The sequence below is a fragment of the Myotis yumanensis genome, unplaced genomic scaffold (assembly GCF_028538775.1).
Source record: "Myotis yumanensis isolate MYYU_CA2020_CCGP unplaced genomic scaffold, mMyoYum1.0.hap1 SCAF_18, whole genome shotgun sequence".
Taxonomy (NCBI): domain Eukaryota; kingdom Metazoa; phylum Chordata; class Mammalia; order Chiroptera; family Vespertilionidae; genus Myotis; species Myotis yumanensis.
The window spans coordinates 2,848,826-2,854,825 of record NW_027223769.1 but is presented as its reverse complement, the minus strand read 5'-3'; positions in this window follow the sequence as shown (position 1 = coordinate 2,854,825).

Genomic DNA, 6,000 nt, shown 5'->3' with positions numbered 1-6,000 from the left:
CACTATGACACACACTGACCACCAGGGGGCAGACGCTCAATGCAGGAGCTGCCCCCTGGTGGTCACTGCACTCCCACAGAGGGAGCTCTGCTCAGCCACAAGCCAGGCTGACAGCTGCCAGTACAGCGGTGGTGGTGAGAGCCTCTCCCTTCTCCTCAGCAGCACTAAGGATGTCAGACTGCAGCTTAGGCCTGCTCTCTACTGGCAAATGGACATCCCTCCAGGGCTCCCAGGCTGCCAGAGGGATGTCTGACTACCAGCTAAGGCCCAATCCCCTGGGGAGCAGGCCTAAGCCAGCAGGTGGTCATCCCCCGAGGGGTCCCAGACTGTGAGAGGGCACAGGCTGGGCTGAGGGATACCCCCCACCTGCACAAATTTTTGTGCATCAGGTCTCTAGTAAAAAAAAGAAAAAGAAAAAAAGGAGAGGCTGGGAGCTTCTGTCTCCAGGGGGGGCTTGGCCAGCCTGAAAATGGCCCTCAGCCCCTCACCCAGACTGACCAGACACCCCAGTGGGGACACCCCACCCTAAAGGGGGTGTGGCCAGCCTGAAAACAGCCATCAGCCCCTCACCCAGGCTGGCCAAACCTCCATGGGGTGAGAGTCCCCACTGGGGGTGGGAGGCTTGACCAGCCTGCAAACACCCATAAGCCCCTCACCCAGGCTGGCCAGGAACCCCAGCGGGACCCCCACCCTGATCTGGGACCTCCTTCAGGGCAAACCAGCCAGCCCCCACCCATGCACCAGGCCTCTATCCTATATAATAAAAGAGTAATATGCAAACTGACCCTAACAGCAGAAATACTGGGAATGACTCGTCATTATGACACACACTGACCACCAGGGGGCAGACACTCAATGCAGGAGCTGCCCCCTGGTGGTCAGTATGCTCCCACAGGGGGAGCTCTGCTCAGCCACAAGCCAGGCTGATGGCTGCCAGTACAGCGGTGGTGGTGGGAGCCTCTCCCGCCTCCTCAGCAGTGCTAAGGATGTTAGACTGCAGCTTAGGCTTGCTCCCCTCTGGCAAGTGGACATCCCCTGAGGGTTCCTAGGCTGCCAGAAGGATGTCTGATTGCCAGCTTAGGCCCAATACCCCGGGGAGCAGGCCTAAGCCAGCAGGTGGTCATCCCCCGAGGGTCCCAGACTGTGAGAGGACACAGGCCGGGCTGAGGGACCCCCCCATTGAGTGCACAAATTTTTGTGCACCGGGCCTCTAGTGTTACATAAACTGCAACCCCACCTTCTCATCCTTTCCCTCCTCTTTCCCAGGCATAAGCACTCTCCTGTAGGGGAAGGGTCTATCTGGTACTTCTTATCTTCTGCTTGTATTCATAACTGATATGTTGTATAGTTTTATATTTTAAAATGTACAGAAATGGGTCATGTTTTTGGAAACAGGCTTTTCTTTTAAAGAAAGAACTCAACTCTTTTATGGTCTGCTTTTTGCTAGTTTTGGTTTGTCACGTCTCCCACATCTCCCCTCCAGGCCCCAACTACCTCTCCTAGCAGGTGTCTCTCTAGCTGCCTGCTCTAACAGTTTCTCTGTGGATCTATTAATACAGAACATGGAGCTGCTGGCTCTAGAGCAAGGACATCTTTTTTTTTTTTTTTTTTTCGCTAAAAGTATTACAAAGTGTATTACATAAGTGTCCTTTTTTCCCCCCCCCGCCCTTGACAGACCCCTGCCCTCCCTTACCCCCCAGTGTCTTATGTCCATTAGTTATGGTTATATGGATGCATACCAGTCCTTCAGTTGATCTCTTAATCCCCTCCCTCCTCCCCCCCAACCCTCCCTGGCCTTCCCACTGCAGTTTGAAAATCAGTTTGAGGCAGCTCTGCCTCTGTATCTATTATTGTTCAAAAGTTTGTAATGGTCTTTATTATCCATGAATGAGTGAGATCATGTGGTATTTTTCCTTCATTGACTGGCTTATTTCACTTAGCATAATGCTCTCCAGTTCCATCCATGCTGTTGCAAATGGTAAGAATTCAGCAAGGACATCTTTAATGATCATGGAAATTGCCAGGTTACTCATCTCAGTGGTTATGCTAATCCACATATCTGTCCATGAAAATAAAATTCGCTTCCCAGCTTCTCACCACCCTTGGTGATATACCACATCCCTCGGTGCTATAAATTCCTGTGTTACCCACAGTGAACTCACTGAATAAAAATAAGAAGACAACATGCTGTTGTATTGACAGCAACTAACTCTTGATGATTCATTTTTACTATAGCATTTTGCAGGCTTTGGAGCAAGCATGTATTAGGTTGACACGTCTCTCCTTAAAAAGCCACTTGGAATTCACTCTCTTGTAGGAGATTTGAACCCATCTTTTTTAGTAACTGAGAGAACAAAGTGGTCAGTGAAGATATAGGACATGAACCATGTCCTAGAAGCTTAATGAACAGACCTGCATATAATATTGTAATACAGTTTACCAAACACACGTGCCTAAGTGGGCTGTGTGTCTCCTGTCTGCCCATCATCTCACAGCTCCCACATCCACATCCACCTGCCCTCCCTCACCTGGGCTCCTTCATGGTCCACTCTACATGAAGGGGCTCTGAGTCCCTCTCCCCAACAGCAGGAATGGGGAGGGGAGGCTGAGTTCCCCACAGACATCCCAGCAGTGGTGTTCTGAGGGGTGGGGGTCAGGGAGGACCACACACTCCCACCTCCTGGGTCCTGATCTGGAGTTGATGGCCAGGACACTGCCTGCTCCTTCAGGTCCTAAGAGAACCTGTGTCATGGAAATTACACATCTCTCTTAATTCTTCCAGGTAGGACACTTCTTGAAATATCCCAGGGGACCCATCTCCCGCTGTGGAAGGCCCAGTCTGGAAAGTTCCGCAGCAACTCAGGCCGTTCCACTTGAACAGATCTTGTGACAGGGCCTTTAGTGTTATAGGCTCATGACCATTTTTCTTAAGGCTACACCTGGGGCAGGGGCAACTGGGCCCTGAGATCCCAGCCTACACGGTCCACCCCTCTCCCCAATGATGGACCCTGGGGTTGTTTCCGGGTCATGAGTCTATGCCTTCATACCCTCTAGCCAGTGAGAATCCTCCTGGGGACCCTGATGTCTGCTCCAGTAGCTCAACCCTGAGAAAATCTAAAGAGTATTTGAGGGCTGGAGCAGGAGGTGGAGCCAGGGCTCTGGCATCTTGGATTAACCCATGATGGCAGATGGGGAAGTCCAGTCCTTGTGCCCAGGCAGGGACTCTAAGGATGAGACAGAAGCCTCCCTCCAGTGGCATCTATGAGGATGATACAGAAGCCAGGCCAGTATCCAGCTCTGCTTGTCTTCACCCTCACAGATTCTTCATACACATGGTTAAATGGATGTGGGACACCACACAACCGAAGCATGTCACCCTGTGTGACACCTGGGGTCAGAGCATGTTCCTGCAGACCAGGCCTGGTGTCAGTATGGGAGGAGGGCAGCAAGTGCCCACAGCTGTCCCAGGGACGAGCCATTACCCTCGTACAGTCAGGAGGGAGGACAGGGCTCTCCTAACAGCGAGGGGTCTTGGGACAGCATGGAGGTAACATCTGAGTTCCATCTTGACTGAAAGAAGTCCATCTCCGAGGCCTGACATGACTCCTTGCTTTCAGTAAAATTCCGTAGTTGAAGTTAACCTAACCGCATCCTTAAAGGAAAGAATATAGGATGATAACATCCTTTCTTGACATCCTGTTCTGCAAAATAGTTTTTTTGTTGATTAAATGGTAGCTAGAATGTTTGCACAAGCATTATTCTACAGGCCCTTTGGGTGGTCCACTGACCATGGGAAAACCCTGGACTACCCTGGGACCAGCCACCACCAGATGAGGCTCATGGGACAGCTGACCTCGTCCTCATGCCCAAGCCCTGCACCCACCCCAAGGCCCCCATATAAGCCACCCACAGGAACCCCTTGGGGAACTCCACTTCTCTTTTCTGGCTGATTCCCTTGTGCACAAGCTTCCCCCCCCTCCCCCCCCCCCAATAAACTCTATCTGCTTGAGATTGTACTGGGTTCAGTGTTCAGTTCTGATACTGAGACTCAAAGACCAGGCATTCAAGGTTCTGTAACACCCTGACCCCCATTCATTTCCAAAGTATCACAGCCCTCCCCATCCCATCTTGTGAATGATGTCTTGTCTCCCCAGGACATGGGCAGCAGCCTGTATCCTTCCTCTTCTCACAGAGCCCTGACCTGGCAGAAATCCCAGGTGGAGTTACTACCATGGGAAAAGGAAGCCCACCCTGACCTCAAAGGAATCAGGGGACGACTCCCATCCCCACGGTCCCTGGTCTATGGGACACTTTCCTGTGGTCCCTGAAGACATCTCACCAGCCCCTGGTGTCCTGGGGAACAAGGGGGACTTCCCATGCAGGATGGGACAGGAGAATCCAGGATCTGGGGGTTCTTCCATCTCAGAGGGGCTGAGGGTCCCCAGGGCCTCCTTTCCCCTAACAGAGGGACCCACAGGATCCCTGGTTGACACTTTACATGGAGCTGCCCCAGTTCCTGGGCCCTGTGGGGAGGCCTAGAGCAGATGACAGACAGGGACACAGATCACTTGGATGCAGTGCCCCAGTGCTGTGATGGGGACACGCAGGGCATTCTCGGGATCAGTCCTTCAGGCTGGCACACTCTCCTGTAAGCCTCAAGAGACCCCTCACCAGGCCTTTCCTTGGAAATCTCGGGGACAAGGAGCTCCTCCTAAAACAGCATATTCCCCTGGGGGACAGTTCTCATGACACTGGATCCGGACTCCTCTGGACAATGCCTGTCCTCTCCCTGCGCTCACCCTGCCCTGGGATGAAGTCAGGCAGCCTGAGACCCATCGTGACTGACCACTCAGCCTGGAGGTCAGAGCCCGCCTCTCCCAGGCCTCAGGGTCAGCTCACAGCACCTGGAGCCTGGTCAGCATCCCTGGTGCTGTCCCTGACATTGGCTGCAGGTCTCCTTCACGACCTCCAGGTGGCAACATGGAGACACGCAGACAGCACACCGGAAATGCACACATGAACCTGGCCTTGGCTAAGGAGGTGCAGAAGGAGCCTGATTTCCACCCCCTGCTCCAACAGGCCTCTGGGCTCCTCCCTAGTACCCAGCACCTTTGCTCTCAGGGGTCTCAGTGCTGCTCCCCAACACCATGCCTGGCACCACCCATGGGGAAGGCAGGGTGACCACAGGAAAGTCCCCAGGCAGAGGAGGGACAGGCTGCTCTGACCATCAGGGAGCACGTGGACAGGCCCTGAGCCACAGCTCAGCCAACAGGCACAGAGAGGGAAGGTCTCCTTGAACCCTAGAATCTGAGGACCAGGGAGCCCACAGCCATCTGACCACCAAGCACAGTCCTCACTTGAGAGGATACACAGGACACCTACACCTTCACCCGGGAACTTCAGGTCCTTCTGAGACACCTGGTCCTGGTCTCTGTGTGGGAAGCAGGGGCCAGGTGGGTGACAGCTGGAGACAGAGAGGGGCTCCCCTCCCCGTCATCATTCAGCTGACCCTTTTATCACCCCAGAGTCACCTCTGTGGCCTTCCAGCTGGAAGGAAATCCAACCTTCCCAGTGCATTTGAGATCACAGGGAAGACCCAGATGGGTTTCTGTGTCAAAAATGGAGTAATCCCCAGGTTTGGGGACACCTGGAGCTGTCTGTGTTGGTGACAGATCCAAGGCCTCTCCACAGCAGAGGCCAAGGCTGTGTGCAGAGTCTCAGGTCCACCACACACCTGCCCAGTCAGAATCTGCATTTGAACAGGATCTGGAGACCCTCTCTGTGCACAGGAGATGGGGAGGGGCTGCCCCACCCACACAGCATGGGTCTCAGCCTGGCGGGCATCTACCTTAGCTGGGCAGCTGTTGAAGCAGCGTTTCTATGGTGCCACCTGGGCATTGCAATCTTTACCAAGTTCCACAGGTGATTCTCACACATGACGGGAGATGACATTCCTGTGACAAGAGTTCCTGATGAGGCCCAAGGGTCCAATTCTTAAGG